Consider the following 16,459-nt stretch of genomic DNA (forward strand, 5'->3'; position numbering starts at 1 on the left):
TGTGATTTAGCCTGTTCCGAAAATGTGTTGTGGAAAAAAGTAAAAACTTCACAAGAGTTCTCAATCACATGAAAATATTTCGTTATTAGCTGGTTTCCATTTGATTTGCCTCACATGATTTCCGGATTCCATGAAAATATTTCCCCTCTATCTGGTTCCGACTTGCTTTGCAATACATGAAAGGAACTTATGGCAATCGGATCCTTGTGTAAGTTTTGAGGTGATCCAGAAATGTGATGCATAAGCAACAATACTCGTTGCATCTGGGCCAGTGGCGCAATGGACAACGCGTCTGACTACGAATCAGAAGATTGTAGGTTCGACTCCTACCTGGCTCGTACATGTTGCCGTGATCGTATAGTGGTTAGTACTCTGCGTTGTGGCCGCAGCAACCCCGGTCCGAATCCGGGTCACGGCAGTAACCCTTTGCTTACTTATTTTTAATGATATTTACCCAAGGTTTAAGAATATTCATGGATTTTCAGGAAATACACAACACATTTTATCTACGGCTTGTTCTCTTTGTTCTAGATGGCAAAAATCTGGAAATATGTGATTTAGCCTGTTCCGAAAATGTGTTGTGGAAAAAAGTGAAAACTTCACAAGAGTTCTCAATCACATGAAAATATTTAGTTATTAGCTGGTTTCCATTTGATTTGCCTCACATGATTTCCAGATTCCATGAAAATATTTCCCCTCTATCTGGTTCCGACTTGCTTTGCAATACATGAAAGGAACTTATGGCAATCGGATCCTTGTGTAAGTTTTGAGGTGATCCAGAAATGTGATGCATAAGCAACAACACGCGTTGCATCTGGGCCAGTGGCGCAATGGACAACGCGTCTGACTACGAATCAGAAGATTGTAGGTTCGACTCCTACCTGGCTCGTACATGTTGCCGTGATCGTATAGTGGTTAGTACTCTGCGTTGTGGCCGCAGCAACCCCGGTCCGAATCCGGGTCACGGCAGTAACCCTTTGCTTACTTATTTTTAATGATATTTACCCAAGGTTTAAGAATATTCATGGATTTTCAGGAAATACACAACACATTTTATCTACGGCTTGTTCTCTTTGTTCTAGATGGCAAAAATCTGGAAATATGTGATTTAGCCTGTTCCGAAAATGTGTTGTGGAAAAAAGTAAAAACTTCACAAGAGTTCTCAATCACATGAAAATATTTCGTTATTAGCTGGTTTCCATTTGATTTGCCTCACATGATTTCCGGATTCCATGAAAATATTTCCCCTCTATCTGGTTCCGACTTGCTTTGCAATACATGAAAGGAACTTATGGCAATCGGATCCTTGTGTAAGTTTTGAGGTGATCCAGAAATGTGACCCGGATTCGGACCGGGGTTGCTTCTGGGCCAGTGGCGCAATGGACAACGCGTCTGACTATGAATCAGAAGATTGTAGGTTCAACTCCTACCTGGCTCGTACATGTTGCCGTGATCGTATAGTGGTTAGTACTCTGCGTTGTGGATGCAGCAACCCCGGTCCGAATCCGGGTCACGGTTGCTTACTTATTTTTAATGATATTTACCCAAGGTTTAAGAATATTCATGGATTTTCAGGAAATACACAACACATTTTATCTACGGCTTGTTCTCTTTGTTCTAGATGGCAAAAATCTGGAAATATGTGATTTAGCCTGTTCCGAAAATGTGTTGTGGAAAAAAGTAAAAACTTCACAAGAGTTCTCAATCACATGAAAATATTTCGTTATTAGCTGGTTTCCATTTGATTTGCCTCACATGATTTCCGGATTCCATGAAAATATTTCCCCTCTATCTGGTTCCGACTTGCTTTGCAATACATGAAAGGAACTTATGGCAATCGGATCCTTGTGTAAGTTTTGAGGTGATCCAGAAATGTGATGCATAAGCAACAATACTCGTTGCTTCTGGGCCAGTAGCGCAATGGACAACACGTCTGACTACGAATCAGAAGATTGTAGGTTCGACTCCTACCTAGCTCGTACATGTTGCCGTGATCGTATAGTGGTTAGTACTCTGCGTTGTGGCCGCAGCAACCCCGGTCCGAATCCGGGTCACGGTTGCTTACTTATTTTTAATGATATTTACCCAAGGTTTAAGAATATTCATAGATTTTCAGGAAATACACAACACATTTTATCTACGGCTTGTTCTCTTTTTTCTAGATGGCAAAAATCTGGAAATATGTGATTTAGCCTGTTCCGAAAATGTGTTGTGGAAAAAAGTAAAAACTTCACATGAAAATATTTAGTTATTAGCTGGTTTCCATTTGATTTGCCTCACATGATTTCCAGATTCCATGAAAATATTTCCCCTCTATCTGGTTCCGACTTGCTTTGCAATACATGAAAGGAACTTATGGCAATCGGATCCTTGTGTAAGTTTTGAGGTGATCCAGAAATGTGATGCATAAGCAACAACCCTCGTTGCATCTGGGCCAGTGGCGCAATGGACAACGCGTCTGACTACGAATCAGAAGATTGTAGGTTCGACTCCTACCTGGCTCGTACATGTTGCCGTGATCGTATAGTGGTTAGTACTCTGCGTTGTGGCCGCAGCAACCCCGGTCCGAATCCGGGTCACGGCAGTAACCCTTTGCTTACTTATTTTTAATGATATTTACCCAAGGTTTAAGAATATTCATGGATTTTCAGGAAATACACAACACATTTTATCTACGGCTTGTTCTCTTTGTTCTAGATGGCAAAAATCTGGAAATATGTGATTTAGCCTGTTCCGAAAATGTGTTGTGGAAAAAAGTGAAAACTTCACAAGAGTTCTCAATCACATGAAAATATTTAGTTATTAGCTGGTTTCCATTTGATTTGCCTCACATGATTTCCAGATTCCATGAAAATATTTCCCCTCTATCTGGTTCCGACTTGCTTTGCAATACATGAAAGGAACTTATGGCAATCGGATCCTTGTGTAAGTTTTGAGGTGATCCAGAAATGTGATGCATAAGCAACAACCCTCGTTGCATCTGGGCCAGTGGCGCAATGGACAACGCGTCTGACTACGAATCAGAAGATTGTAGGTTCGACTCCTACCTGGCTCGTACATGTTGCCGTGATCGTATAGTGGTTAGTACTCTGCGTTGTGGCCGCAGCAACCCCGGTCCGAATCCGGGTCACGGCAGTAACCCTTTGCTTACTTATTTTTAATGATATTTACCCAAGGTTTAAGAATATTCATGGATTTTCAGGAAATACACAACACATTTTATCTACGGCTTGTTCTCTTTGTTCTAGATGGCAAAAATCTGGAAATATGTGATTTAGCCTGTTCCGAAAATGTGTTGTGGAAAAAAGTAAAAACTTCACAAGAGTTCTCAATCACATGAAAATATTTCGTTATTAGCTGGTTTCCATTTGATTTGCCTCACATGATTTCCAGATTCCATGAAAATATTTCCCCTCTATCTGGTTCCGACTTGCTTTGCAATACATGAAAGGAACTTATGGCAATCGGATCCTTGTGTAAGTTTTGAGGTGATCCAGAAATGTGATGCATAAGCAACAACACGCGTTGCATCTGGGCCAGTGGCGCAATGGACAACGCGTCTGACTACGAATCAGAAGATTGTAGGTTCGACTCCTACCTTGCTCGTACATGTTGCCGTGATCGTATAGTGGTTAGTACTCTGCGTTGTGGCCGCAGCAACCCCGGTCCGAATCCGGGTCTCCGGCAGTAACCCTTTGCTTACTTATTTTTAATGATATTTACCCAAGGTTTAAGAATATTCATGGATTTTCAGGAAATACACAACACATTTTATCTACGGCTTGTTCTCTTTGTTCTAGATGGCAAAAATCTGGAAATATGTGATTTAGCCTGTTCCGAAAATGTGTTGTGGAAAAAAGTAAAAACTTCACAAGAGTTCTCAATCACATGAAAATATTTCGTTATTAGCTGGTTTCCATTTGATTTGCCTCACATGATTTCCGGATTCCATGAAAATATTTCCCCTCTATCTGGTTCCGACTTGCTTTGCAATACATGAAAGGAACTTATGGCAATCGGATCCTTGTGTAAGTTTTGAGGTGATCCAGAAATGTGATGCATAAGCAACAATACTCGTTGCATCTGGGCCAGTGGCGCAATGGACAACGCGTCTGACTACGAATCAGAAGATTGTAGGTTCGACTCCTACCTGGCTCGTACATGTTGCCGTGATCGTATAGTGGTTAGTACTCTGCGTTGTGGCCGCAGCAACCCCGGTCCGAATCCGGGTCACGGCAGTAACCCTTTGCTTACTTATTTTTAATGATATTTACCCAAGGTTTAAGAATATTCATGGATTTTCAGGAAATACACAACACATTTTATCTACGGCTTGTTCTCTTTGTTCTAGATGGCAAAAATCTGGAAATATGTGATTTAGCCTGTTCCGAAAATGTGTTGTGGAAAAAAGTGAAAACTTCACAAGAGTTCTCAATCACATGAAAATATTTAGTTATTAGCTGGTTTCCATTTGATTTGCCTCACATGATTTCCAGATTCCATGAAAATATTTCCCCTCTATCTGGTTCCGACTTGCTTTGCAATACATGAAAGGAACTTATGGCAATCGGATCCTTGTGTAAGTTTTGAGGTGATCCAGAAATGTGATGCATAAGCAACAACACGCGTTGCATCTGGGCCAGTGGCGCAATGGACAACGCGTCTGACTACGAATCAGAAGATTGTAGGTTCGACTCCTACCTTGCTCGTACATGTTGCCGTGATCGTATAGTGGTTAGTACTCTGCGTTGTGGCCGCAGCAACCCCGGTCCGAATCCGGGTCTCCGGCAGTAACCCTTTGCTTACTTATTTTTAATGATATTTACCCAAGGTTTAAGAATATTCATGGATTTTCAGGAAATACACAACACATTTTATCTACGGCTTGTTCTCTTTGTTCTAGATGGCAAAAATCTGGAAATATGTGATTTAGCCTGTTCCGAAAATGTGTTGTGGAAAAAAGTAAAAACTTCACAAGAGTTCTCAATCACATGAAAATATTTCGTTATTAGCTGGTTTCCATTTGATTTGCCTCACATGATTTCCGGATTCCATGAAAATATTTCCCCTCTATCTGGTTCCGACTTGCTTTGCAATACATGAAAGGAACTTATGGCAATCGGATCCTTGTGTAAGTTTTGAGGTGATCCAGAAATGTGATGCATAAGCAACAATACTCGTTGCATCTGGGCCAGTGGCGCAATGGACAACGCGTCTGACTACGAATCAGAAGATTGTAGGTTCGACTCCTACCTGGCTCGTACATGTTGCCGTGATCGTATAGTGGTTAGTACTCTGCGTTGTGGCCGCAGCAACCCCGGTCCGAATCCGGGTCACGGCAGTAACCCTTTGCTTACTTATTTTTAATGATATTTACCCAAGGTTTAAGAATATTCATGGATTTTCAGGAAATACACAACACATTTTATCTACGGCTTGTTCTCTTTGTTCTAGATGGCAAAAATCTGGAAATATGTGATTTAGCCTGTTCCGAAAATGTGTTGTGGAAAAAAGTGAAAACTTCACAAGAGTTCTCAATCACATGAAAATATTTAGTTATTAGCTGGTTTCCATTTGATTTGCCTCACATGATTTCCAGATTCCATGAAAATATTTCCCCTCTATCTGGTTCCGACTTGCTTTGCAATACATGAAAGGAACTTATGGCAATCGGATCCTTGTGTAAGTTTTGAGGTGATCCAGAAATGTGATGCATAAGCAACAACACGCGTTGCATCTGGGCCAGTGGCGCAATGGACAACGCGTCTGACTACGAATCAGAAGATTGTAGGTTCGACTCCTACCTTGCTCGTACATGTTGCCGTGATCGTATAGTGGTTAGTACTCTGCGTTGTGGCAGCAGCAACCCCGGTCCGAATCCGGGTCACGGCAGTAACCCTTTGCTTACTTATTTTTAATGATATTTACCCAAGGTTTAAGAATATTCATGGATTTTCAGGAAATACACAACACATTTTATCTACGGCTTGTTCTCTTTGTTCTAGATGGCAAAAATCTGGAAATATGTGATTTAGCCTGTTCCGAAAATGTGTTGTGGAAAAAAGTAAAAACTTCACAAGAGTTCTCAATCACATGAAAATATTTCGTTATTAGCTGGTTTCCGTTTGATTTGCCTCACATGATTTCCGGATTCCATGAAAATATTTCCCCTCTATCTGGTTCCGACTTGCTTTGCAATACATGAAAGGAACTTATGGCAATCGGATCCTTGTGTAAGTTTTGAGGTGATCCAGAAATGTGATGCATAAGCAACAATACTCGTTGCTTCTGGGCCAGTAGCGCAATGGACAACACGTCTGACTACGAATCAGAAGATTGTAGGTTCGACTCCTACCTAGCTCGTACATGTTGCCGTGATCGTATAGTGGTTAGTACTCTGCGTTGTGGCAGCAGCAACCCCGGTCCGAATCCGGGTCACGGCAGTAACCCTTTGCTTACTTATTTTTAATGATATTTACCCAAGGTTTAAGAATATTCATGGATTTTCAGGAAATACACAACACATTTTATCTACGGCTTGTTCTCTTTGTTCTAGATGGCAAAAATCTGGAAATATGTGATTTAGCCTGTTCCGAAAATGTGTTGTGGAAAAAAGTAAAAACTTCACAAGAGTTCTCAATCACATGAAAATATTTCGTTATTAGCTGGTTTCCGTTTGATTTGCCTCACATGATTTCCGGATTCCATGAAAATATTTCCCCTCTATCTGGTTCCGACTTGCTTTGCAATACATGAAAGGAACTTATGGCAATCGGATCCTTGTGTAAGTTTTGAGGTGATCCAGAAATGTGATGCATAAGCAACAATACTCGTTGCTTCTGGGCCAGTAGCGCAATGGACAACACGTCTGACTACGAATCAGAAGATTGTAGGTTCGACTCCTACCTAGCTCGTACATGTTGCCGTGATCGTATAGTGGTTAGTACTCTGCGTTGTGGCCGCAGCAACCCCGGTCCGAATCCGGGTCACGGTTGCTTACTTATTTTTAATGATATTTACCCAAGGTTTAAGAATATTCATAGATTTTCAGGAAATACACAACACATTTTATCTACGGCTTGTTCTCTTTTTTCTAGATGGCAAAAATCTGGAAATATGTGATTTAGCCTGTTCCGAAAATGTGTTGTGGAAAAAAGTAAAAACTTCACATGAAAATATTTAGTTATTAGCTGGTTTCCATTTGATTTGCCTCACATGATTTCCAGATTCCATGAAAATATTTCCCCTCTATCTGGTTCCGACTTGCTTTGCAATACATGAAAGGAACTTATGGCAATCGGATCCTTGTGTAAGTTTTGAGGTGATCCAGAAATGTGATGCATAAGCAACAACCCTCGTTGCATCTGGGCCAGTGGCGCAATGGACAACGCGTCTGACTACGAATCAGAAGATTGTAGGATCGACTCCTACCTGGCTCGTACATGTTGCCGTGATCGTATAGTGGTTAGTACTCTGCGTTGTGGCCGCAGCAACCCCGGTCCGAATCCGGGTCACGGCAGTAACCCTTTGCTTACTTATTTTTAATGATATTTACCCAAGGTTTAAGAATATTCATGGATTTTCAGGAAATACACAACACATTTTATCTACGGCTTGTTCTCTTTGTTCTAGATGGCAAAAATCTGGAAATATGTGATTTAGCCTGTTCCGAAAATGTGTTGTGGAAAAAAGTAAAAACTTCACAAGAGTTCTCAATCACATGAAAATATTTCGTTATTAGCTGGTTTCCATTTGATTTGCCTCACATGATTTCCAGATTCCATGAAAATATTTCCCCTCTATCTGGTTCCGACTTGCTTTGCAATACATGAAAGGAACTTATGGCAATCGGATCCTTGTGTAAGTTTTGAGGTGATCCAGAAATGTGATGCATAAGCAACAACACGCGTTGCATCTGGGCCAGTGGCGCAATGGACAACGCGTCTGACTACGAATCAGAAGATTGTAGGTTCGACTCCTACCTGGCTCGTACATGTTGCCGTGATCGTATAGTGGTTAGTACTCTGCGTTGTGGCCGCAGCAACCCCGGTCCGAATCCGGGTCACGGCAGTAACCCTTTGCTTACTTATTTTTAATGATATTTACCCAAGGTTTAAGAATATTCATGGATTTTCAGGAAATACACAACACATTTTATCTACGGCTTGTTCTCTTTGTTCTAGATGGCAAAAATCTGGAAATATGTGATTTAGCCTGTTCCGAAAATGTGTTGTGGAAAAAAGTAAAAACTTCACAAGAGTTCTCAATCACATGAAAATATTTCGTTATTAGCTGGTTTCCATTTGATTTGCCTCACATGATTTCCGGATTCCATGAAAATATTTCCCCTCTATCTGGTTCCGACTTGCTTTGCAATACATGAAAGGAACTTATGGCAATCGGATCCTTGTGTAAGTTTTGAGGTGATCCAGAAATGTGATGCATAAGCAACAACCCTCGTTGCATCTGGGCCAGTGGCGCAATGGACAACGCGTCTGACTACGAATCAGAAGATTGTAGGTTCGACTCCTACCTGGCTCGTACATGTTGCCGTGATCGTATAGTGGTTAGTACTCTGCGTTGTGGCCGCAGCAACCCCGGTCCGAATCCGGGTCACGGCAGTATCCCTTTGCTTACTTATTTTTAATGATATTTACCCAAGGTTTAAGAATATTCATGGATTTTCAGGAAATACACAACACATTTTATCTACGGCTTGTTCTCTTTGTTCTAGATGGCAAAAATCTGGAAATATGTGATTTAGCCTGTTCCGAAAATGTGTTGTGGAAAAAAGTAAAAACTTCACAAGAGTTCTCAATCACATGAAAATATTTAGTTATTAGCTGGTTTCCATTTGATTTGCCTCACATGATTTCCAGATTCCATGAAAATATTTCCCCTCTATCTGGTTCCGACTTGCTTTGCAATACATGAAAGGAACTTACGGCAATCGGATCCTTGTGTAAGTTTTGAGGTGATCCAGAAATGTGATGCATAAGCAACAACACGCGTTGCATCTGGGCCAGTGGCGCAATGGACAACGCGTCTGACTACGAATCAGAAGATTGTAGGTTCGACTCCTACCTGGCTCGTACATGTTGCCGTGATCGTATAGTGGTTAGTACTCTGCGTTGTGGCCGCAGCAACCCCGGTCCGAATCCGGGTCACGGTTGCTTACTTATTTTTAATGATATTTACCCAAGGTTTAAGAATATTCATGGATTTTCAGGAAATACACAACACATTTTATCTACGGCTTGTTCTCTTTGTTCTAGATGGCAAAAATCTGGAAATATGTGATTTAGCCTGTTCCGAAAATGTGTTGTGGAAAAAAGTAAAAACTTCACAAGAGTTCTCAATCACATGAAAATATTTAGTTATTAGCTGGTTTCCATTTGATTTGCCTCACATGATTTCCAGATTCCATGAAAATATTTCCCCTCTATCTGGTTCCGACTTGCTTTGCAATACATGAAAGGAACTTATGGCAATCGGATCCTTGTGTAAGTTTTGAGGTGATCCAGAAATGTGATGCATAAGCAACAACCCTCGTTGCATCTGGGCCAGTGGCGCAATGGACAACGCGTCTGACTACGAATCAGAAGATTGTAGGTTCGACTCCTACCTGGCTCGTACATGTTGCCGTGATCGTATAGTGGTTAGTACTCTGCGTTGTGGCCGCAGCAACCCCGGTCCGAATCCGGGTCACGGCAGTAACCCTTTGCTTACTTATTTTTAATGATATTTACCCAAGGTTTAAGAATATTCATGGATTTTCAGGAAATACACAACACATTTTATCTACGGCTTGTTCTCTTTGTTCTAGATGGCAAAAATCTGGAAATATGTGATTTAGCCTGTTCCGAAAATGTGTTGTGGAAAAAAGTAAAAACTTCACAAGAGTTCTCAATCACATGAAAATATTTCGTTATTAGCTGGTTTCCATTTGATTTGCCTCACATGATTTCCGGATTCCATGAAAATATTTCCCCTCTATCTGGTTCCGACTTGCTTTGCAATACATGAAAGGAACTTATGGCAATCGGATCCTTGTGTAAGTTTTGAGGTGATCCAGAAATGTGATGCATAAGCAACAACCCTCGTTGCATCTGGGCCAGTGGCGCAATGGACAACGCGTCTGACTACGAATCAGAAGATTGTAGGTTCGACTCCTACCTGGCTCGTACATGTTGCCGTGATCGTATAGTGGTTAGTACTCTGCGTTGTGGCCGCAGCAACCCCGTTCCGAATCCGGGTCACGGCAGTAACCCTTTGCTTACTTATTTTTAATGATATTTACCCAAGGTTTAAGAATATTCATGGATTTTCAGGAAATACACAACACATTTTATCTACGGCTTGTTCTCTTTGTTCTAGATGGCAAAAATCTGGAAATATGTGATTTAGCCTGTTCCGAAAATGTGTTGTGGAAAAAAGTAAAAACTTCACAAGAGTTCTCAATCACATGAAAATATTTCGTTATTAGCTGGTTTCCATTTGATTTGCCTCACATGATTTCCAGATTCCATGAAAATATTTCCCCTCTATCTGGTTCCGACTTGCTTTGCAATACATGAAAGGAACTTATGGCAATCGGATCCTTGTGTAAGTTTTGAGGTGATCCAGAAATGTGATGCATAAGCAACAACCCTCGTTGCATCTGGGCCAGTGGCGCAATGGACAACGCGTCTGACTACGAATCAGAAGATTGTAGGTTCGACTCCTACCTGGCTCGTACATGTTGCCGTGATCGTATAGTGGTTAGTACTCTGCGTTGTGGCCGCAGCAACCCCGGTCCGAATCCGGGTCACGGCAGTAACCCTTTGCTTACTTATTTTTAATGATATTTACCCAAGGTTTAAGAATATTCATGGATTTTCAGGAAATACACAACACATTTTATCTACGGCTTGTTCTCTTTGTTCTAGATGGCAAAAATCTGGAAATATGTGATTTAGCCTGTTCCGAAAATGTGTTGTGGAAAAAAGTAAGAACTTCACAAGAGTTCTCAATCACATGAAAATATTTCGTTATTAGCTGGTTTCCATTTGATTTGTCTCACATGATTTCCGGATTCCATGAAAATATTTCCCCTCTATCTGGTTCCGACTTGCTTTGCAATACATGAAAGGAACTTATGGCAATCGGATCCTTGTGTAAGTTTTGAGGTGATCCAGAAATGTGATGCATAAGCAACAATCCTCGTTGCATCTGGGCCAGTGGCGCAATGGACAACGCGTCTGACTACGAATCAGAAGATTGTAGGTTCGACTCCTACCTGGCTCGTACATGTTGCCGTGATCGTATAGTGGTTAGTACTCTGCGTAGTGGCCGCAGCAACCCCGGTCCGAATCCGGGTCACGGTTGCTTACTTATTTTTAATGATATTTACCCAAGGTTTAAGAATATTCATGGATTTTCAGGAAATACACAACACATTTTATCTACGGCTTGTTCTCTTTGTTCTAGATGGCAAAAATCTGGAAATATGTGATTTAGCCTGTTCCGAAAATGTGTTGTGGAAAAAAGTAAAAACTTCACAAGAGTTCTCAATCACATGAAAATATTTAGTTATTAGCTGGTTTCCATTTGATTTGCCTCACATGATTTCCAGATTCCATGAAAATATTTCCCCTCTATCTGGTTCCGACTTGCTTTGCAATACATGAAAGGAACTTATGGCAATCGGATCCTTGTGTAAGTTTTGAGGTGATCCAGAAATGTGATGCATAAGCAACAACCCTCGTTGCATCTGGGCCAGTGGCGCAATGGACAACGCGTCTGACTACGAATCAGAAGATTGTAGGTTCGACTCCTACCTGGCTCGTACATGTTGCCGTGATCGTATAGTGGTTAGTACTCTGCGTTGTGGCCGCAGCAACCCCGTTCCGAATCCGGGTCACGGCAGTAACCCTTTGCTTACTTATTTTTAATGATATTTACCCAAGGTTTAAGAATATTCATGGATTTTCAGGAAATACACAACACATTTTATCTACGGCTTGTTCTCTTTGTTCTAGATGGCAAAAATCTGGAAATATGTGATTTAGCCTGTTCCGAAAATGTGTTGTGGAAAAAAGTAAAAACTTCACAAGAGTTCTCAATCACATGAAAATATTTCGTTATTAGCTGGTTTCCATTTGATTTGCCTCACATGATTTCCGGATTCCATGAAAATATTTCCCCTCTATCTGGTTCCGACTTGCTTTGCAATACATGAAAGGAACTTATGGCAATCGGATCCTTGTGTAAGTTTTGAGGTGATCCAGAAATGTGATGCATAAGCAACAACCCTCGTTGCATCTGGGCCAGTGGCGCAATGGACAACGCGTCTGACTACGAATCAGAAGATTGTAGGTTCGACTCCTACCTGGCTCGTACATGTTGCCGTGATCGTATAGTGGTTAGTACTCTGCGTTGTGGCCGCAGCAACCCCGTTCCGAATCCGGGTCACGGCAGTAACCCTTTGCTTACTTATTTTTAATGATATTTACCCAAGGTTTAAGAATATTCATGGATTTTCAGGAAATACACAACACATTTTATCTACGGCTTGTTCTCTTTGTTCTAGATGGCAAAAATCTGGAAATATGTGATTTAGCCTGTTCCGAAAATGTGTTGTGGAAAAAAGTAAAAACTTCACAAGAGTTCTCAATCACATGAAAATATTTCGTTATTAGCTGGTTTCCATTTGATTTGCCTCACATGATTTCCAGATTCCATGAAAATATTTCCCCTCTATCTGGTTCCGACTTGCTTTGCAATACATGAAAGGAACTTATGGCAATCGGATCCTTGTGTAAGTTTTGAGGTGATCCAGAAATGTGATGCATAAGCAACAACCCTCGTTGCATCTGGGCCAGTGGCGCAATGGACAACGCGTCTGACTACGAATCAGAAGATTGTAGGTTCGACTCCTACCTGGCTCGTACATGTTGCCGTGATCGTATAGTGGTTAGTACTCTGCGTTGTGGCCGCAGCAACCCCGGTCCGAATCCGGGTCACGGCAGTAACCCTTTGCTTACTTATTTTTAATGATATTTACCCAAGGTTTAAGAATATTCATGGATTTTCAGGAAATACACAACACATTTTATCTACGGCTTGTTCTCTTTGTTCTAGATGGCAAAAATCTGGAAATATGTGATTTAGCCTGTTCCGAAAATGTGTTGTGGAAAAAAGTAAGAACTTCACAAGAGTTCTCAATCACATGAAAATATTTCGTTATTAGCTGGTTTCCATTTGATTTGTCTCACATGATTTCCGGATTCCATGAAAATATTTCCCCTCTATCTGGTTCCGACTTGCTTTGCAATACATGAAAGGAACTTATGGCAATCGGATCCTTGTGTAAGTTTTGAGGTGATCCAGAAATGTGATGCATAAGCAACAATCCTCGTTGCATCTGGGCCAGTGGCGCAATGGACAACGCGTCTGACTACGAATCAGAAGATTGTAGGTTCGACTCCTACCTGGCTCGTACATGTTGCCGTGATCGTATAGTGGTTAGTACTCTGCGTAGTGGCCGCAGCAACCCCGGTCCGAATCCGGGTCACGGCAGTAACCCTTTGCTTACTTATTTTTAATGATATTTACCCAAGGTTTAAGAATATTCATGGATTTTCAGGAAATACACAACACATTTTATCTACGGCTTGTTCTCTTTGTTCTAGATGGCAAAAATCTGGAAATATGTGATTTAGCCTGTTCCGAAAATGTGTTGTGGAAAAAAGTAAAAACTTCACAAGAGTTCTCAATCACATGAAAATATTTCGTTATTAGCTGGTTTCCATTTGATTTGCCTCACATGATTTCCGGATTCCATGAAAATATTTCCCCTCTATCTGGTTCCGACTTGCTTTGCAATACATGAAAGGAACTTATGGCAATCGGATCCTTGTGGAAGTTTTGAGGTGATCCAGAAATGTGATGCATAAGCAACAATCCTCGTTGCATCTGGGCCAGTGGCGCAATGGACAACGCGTCTGACTACGAATCAGAAGATTGTAGGTACGACTCCTACCTGGCTCGTACATGTTGCCGTGATCGTATAGTGGTTAGTACTCTGCGTTGTGGCCGCAGCAACCCCGGTCCGAATCCGGGTCACGGCAGTAACCCTTTGCTTACTTATTTTTAATGATATTTACCCAAGGTTTAAGAATATTCATGGATTTTCAGGAAATACACAACACATTTTATCTACGGCTTGTTCTCTTTGTTCTAGATGGCAAAAATCCGGAAATATGTGATTTAGCCTGTTTCCTAAAATGTGTTGTGGAAAAAAGTAAAAACTTCACAAGAGTTCTCAATCACATGAAAATATTTCGTTATTAGCTGGTTTCCATTTGATTTGCCTCACATGATTTCCGGATTCCATGAAAATATTTCCCCTCTATCTGGTTCCGACTTGCTTTGCAATACATGAAAGGAACTTATGGCAATCGGATCCTTGTGTAAGTTTTGAGGTGATCCAGAAATGTGATGCATAAGCAACAATACTCGTTGCTTCTGGGCCAGTAGCGCAATGGACAACGCGTCTGACTACGAATCAGAAGATTGTAGGTTCGACTCCTACCTGGCTCGTACATGTTGCCGTGATCGTATAGTGGTTAGTACTCTGCGTTGTGGCCGCAGCAACCCCGGTCCGAATCCGGGTCACGGCAGTAACCCTTTGCTTACTTATTTTTAATGATATTTACCCAAGGTTTAAGAATATTCATGGATTTTCAGGAAATACACAACACATTTTATCTACGGCTTGTTCTCTTTGTTCTAGATGGCAAAAATCTGGAAATATGTGATTTAGCCTGTTCCGAAAATGTGTTGTGGAAAAAAGTAAAAACTTCACAAGAGTTCTCAATCACATGAAAATATTTCGTTATTAGCTGGTTTCCATTTGATTTGCCTCACATGATTTCCGGATTCCATGAAAATATTTCCCCTCTATCTGGTTCCGACTTGCTTTGCAATACATGAAAGGAACTTATGGCAATCGGATCCTTGTGTAAGTTTTGAGGTGATCCAGAAATGTGATGCATAAGCAACAATACTCGTTGCTTCTGGGCCAGTAGCGCAATGGACAACGCGTCTGACTACGAATCAGAAGATTGTAGGTTCGACTCCTACCTGGCTCGTACATGTTGCCGTGATCGTATAGTGGTTAGTACTCTGCGTTGTGGCCGACGCAACCCCGGTCCGAATCCGGGTCACGGCAGTAACCCTTTGATTACTTATTTTTAATGATATTTACCCAAGGTTTAAGAATATTCATGGATTTTCAGGAAATACACAACACATTTTATCTACGGCTTGTTCTCTTTGTTCTAGATGGCAAAAATCTGGAAATATGTGATTTAGCCTGTTCCGAAAATGTGTTGTGGAAAAAAGTAAAAACTTCACAAGAGTTCTCAATCACATGAAAATATTTCGTTATTAGCTGGTTTCCATTTGATTTGCCTCACATGATTTCCGGATTCCATGAAAATATTTCCCCTCTATCTGGTTCCGACTTGCTTTGCAATACATGAAAGGAACTTATGGCAATCGGATCCTTGTGTAAGTTTTGAGGTGATCCAGAAATGTGATGCATAAGCAACAATCCTCGTTGCATCTGGGCCAGTGGCGCAATGGACAACGCGTCTGACTACGAATCAGAAGATTGTAGGTACGACTCCTACCTGGCTCGTACATGTTGCCGTGATCGTATAGTGGTTAGTACTCTGCGTTGTGGCCGCAGCAACCCCGGTCCGAATCCGGGTCACGGCAGTAACCCTTTGCTTACTTATTTTTAATGATATTTACCCAAGGTTTAAGAATATTCATGGATTTTCAGGAAATACACAACACATTTTATCTACGGCTTGTTCTCTTTGTTCTAGATGGCAAAAATCCGGAAATATGTGATTTAGCCTGTTCCGAAAATGTGTTGTGGAAAAAAGTAAAAACTTCACAAGAGTTCTCAATCACATGAAAATATTTCGTTATTAGCTGGTTTCCATTTGATTTGCCTCACATGATTTCCGGATTCCATGAAAATATTTCCCCTCTATCTGGTTCCGACTTGCTTTGCAATACATGAAAGGAACTTATGGCAATCGGATCCTTGTGTAAGTTTTGAGGTGATCCAGAAATGTGATGCATAAGCAACAATACTCGTTGCTTCTGGGCCAGTAGCGCAATGGACAACGCGTCTGACTACGAATCAGAAGATTGTAGGTTCGACTCCTACCTGGCTCGTACATGTTGCCGTGATCGTATAGTGGTTAGTACTCTGCGTTGTGGCCGCAGCAACCCCGGTCCGAATCCGGGTCACGGCAGTAACCCTTTGCTTACTTATTTTTAATGATATTTACCCAAGGTTTAAGAATATTCATGGATTTTCAGGAAATACACAACACATTTTATCTACGGCTTGTTCTCTTTGTTCTAGATGGCAAAAATCTGGAAATATGTGATTTAG

At 41.2% G+C, this 16,459-nt stretch overlaps 21 non-coding genes across 21 annotated transcripts; all 21 read left to right on the forward strand.

Annotated features, from left to right (window-relative positions):
- The first annotated feature begins 265 nt into the window (after positions 1 to 265).
- TRNAR-ACG (transfer RNA arginine (anticodon ACG)) lies at positions 266 to 338 on the forward strand. The gene has a single exon. It is a non-coding gene; the product is annotated as a tRNA-Arg (tRNA).
- Positions 339 to 816: 478 nt separating this feature from the next.
- On the forward strand, positions 817 to 889 carry TRNAR-ACG (transfer RNA arginine (anticodon ACG)). The gene has a single exon. It is a non-coding gene; the product is annotated as a tRNA-Arg (tRNA).
- A 476-nt stretch (positions 890 to 1,365) lies between these two features.
- On the forward strand, positions 1,366 to 1,438 carry TRNAH-AUG (transfer RNA histidin (anticodon AUG)). Its single transcript has one exon. It is a non-coding gene; the product is annotated as a tRNA-His (tRNA).
- Positions 1,439 to 2,431: 993 nt separating this feature from the next.
- TRNAR-ACG (transfer RNA arginine (anticodon ACG)) lies at positions 2,432 to 2,504 on the forward strand. The gene has a single exon. It is a non-coding gene; the product is annotated as a tRNA-Arg (tRNA).
- Positions 2,505 to 2,982: 478 nt separating this feature from the next.
- TRNAR-ACG (transfer RNA arginine (anticodon ACG)) lies at positions 2,983 to 3,055 on the forward strand. Its single transcript has one exon. It is a non-coding gene; the product is annotated as a tRNA-Arg (tRNA).
- Positions 3,056 to 4,085: 1,030 nt separating this feature from the next.
- On the forward strand, positions 4,086 to 4,158 carry TRNAR-ACG (transfer RNA arginine (anticodon ACG)). Its single transcript has one exon. It is a non-coding gene; the product is annotated as a tRNA-Arg (tRNA).
- Positions 4,159 to 5,188: 1,030 nt separating this feature from the next.
- On the forward strand, positions 5,189 to 5,261 carry TRNAR-ACG (transfer RNA arginine (anticodon ACG)). Its single transcript has one exon. It is a non-coding gene; the product is annotated as a tRNA-Arg (tRNA).
- A 2,656-nt stretch (positions 5,262 to 7,917) lies between these two features.
- Positions 7,918 to 7,990, forward strand: TRNAR-ACG (transfer RNA arginine (anticodon ACG)). Its single transcript has one exon. It is a non-coding gene; the product is annotated as a tRNA-Arg (tRNA).
- A 478-nt stretch (positions 7,991 to 8,468) lies between these two features.
- On the forward strand, positions 8,469 to 8,541 carry TRNAR-ACG (transfer RNA arginine (anticodon ACG)). Its single transcript has one exon. It is a non-coding gene; the product is annotated as a tRNA-Arg (tRNA).
- Positions 8,542 to 9,019: 478 nt separating this feature from the next.
- Positions 9,020 to 9,092, forward strand: TRNAR-ACG (transfer RNA arginine (anticodon ACG)). Its single transcript has one exon. It is a non-coding gene; the product is annotated as a tRNA-Arg (tRNA).
- A 468-nt stretch (positions 9,093 to 9,560) lies between these two features.
- TRNAR-ACG (transfer RNA arginine (anticodon ACG)) lies at positions 9,561 to 9,633 on the forward strand. Its single transcript has one exon. It is a non-coding gene; the product is annotated as a tRNA-Arg (tRNA).
- A 478-nt stretch (positions 9,634 to 10,111) lies between these two features.
- On the forward strand, positions 10,112 to 10,184 carry TRNAR-ACG (transfer RNA arginine (anticodon ACG)). Its single transcript has one exon. It is a non-coding gene; the product is annotated as a tRNA-Arg (tRNA).
- Positions 10,185 to 10,662: 478 nt separating this feature from the next.
- On the forward strand, positions 10,663 to 10,735 carry TRNAR-ACG (transfer RNA arginine (anticodon ACG)). The gene has a single exon. It is a non-coding gene; the product is annotated as a tRNA-Arg (tRNA).
- A 478-nt stretch (positions 10,736 to 11,213) lies between these two features.
- TRNAR-ACG (transfer RNA arginine (anticodon ACG)) lies at positions 11,214 to 11,286 on the forward strand. Its single transcript has one exon. It is a non-coding gene; the product is annotated as a tRNA-Arg (tRNA).
- A 468-nt stretch (positions 11,287 to 11,754) lies between these two features.
- On the forward strand, positions 11,755 to 11,827 carry TRNAR-ACG (transfer RNA arginine (anticodon ACG)). The gene has a single exon. It is a non-coding gene; the product is annotated as a tRNA-Arg (tRNA).
- Positions 11,828 to 12,305: 478 nt separating this feature from the next.
- On the forward strand, positions 12,306 to 12,378 carry TRNAR-ACG (transfer RNA arginine (anticodon ACG)). Its single transcript has one exon. It is a non-coding gene; the product is annotated as a tRNA-Arg (tRNA).
- Positions 12,379 to 12,856: 478 nt separating this feature from the next.
- On the forward strand, positions 12,857 to 12,929 carry TRNAR-ACG (transfer RNA arginine (anticodon ACG)). Its single transcript has one exon. It is a non-coding gene; the product is annotated as a tRNA-Arg (tRNA).
- A 478-nt stretch (positions 12,930 to 13,407) lies between these two features.
- On the forward strand, positions 13,408 to 13,480 carry TRNAR-ACG (transfer RNA arginine (anticodon ACG)). Its single transcript has one exon. It is a non-coding gene; the product is annotated as a tRNA-Arg (tRNA).
- A 1,030-nt stretch (positions 13,481 to 14,510) lies between these two features.
- TRNAR-ACG (transfer RNA arginine (anticodon ACG)) lies at positions 14,511 to 14,583 on the forward strand. Its single transcript has one exon. It is a non-coding gene; the product is annotated as a tRNA-Arg (tRNA).
- A 478-nt stretch (positions 14,584 to 15,061) lies between these two features.
- On the forward strand, positions 15,062 to 15,134 carry TRNAR-ACG (transfer RNA arginine (anticodon ACG)). Its single transcript has one exon. It is a non-coding gene; the product is annotated as a tRNA-Arg (tRNA).
- A 1,029-nt stretch (positions 15,135 to 16,163) lies between these two features.
- On the forward strand, positions 16,164 to 16,236 carry TRNAR-ACG (transfer RNA arginine (anticodon ACG)). The gene has a single exon. It is a non-coding gene; the product is annotated as a tRNA-Arg (tRNA).
- The last annotated feature ends 223 nt before the right edge of the window (positions 16,237 to 16,459 follow it).

The sequence above is a fragment of the Rhinoderma darwinii genome, chromosome 3 (genome assembly GCF_050947455.1).
Source record: "Rhinoderma darwinii isolate aRhiDar2 chromosome 3, aRhiDar2.hap1, whole genome shotgun sequence".
In the NCBI taxonomy this organism is placed as follows: Eukaryota; Metazoa; Chordata; class Amphibia; order Anura; family Rhinodermatidae; genus Rhinoderma; species Rhinoderma darwinii.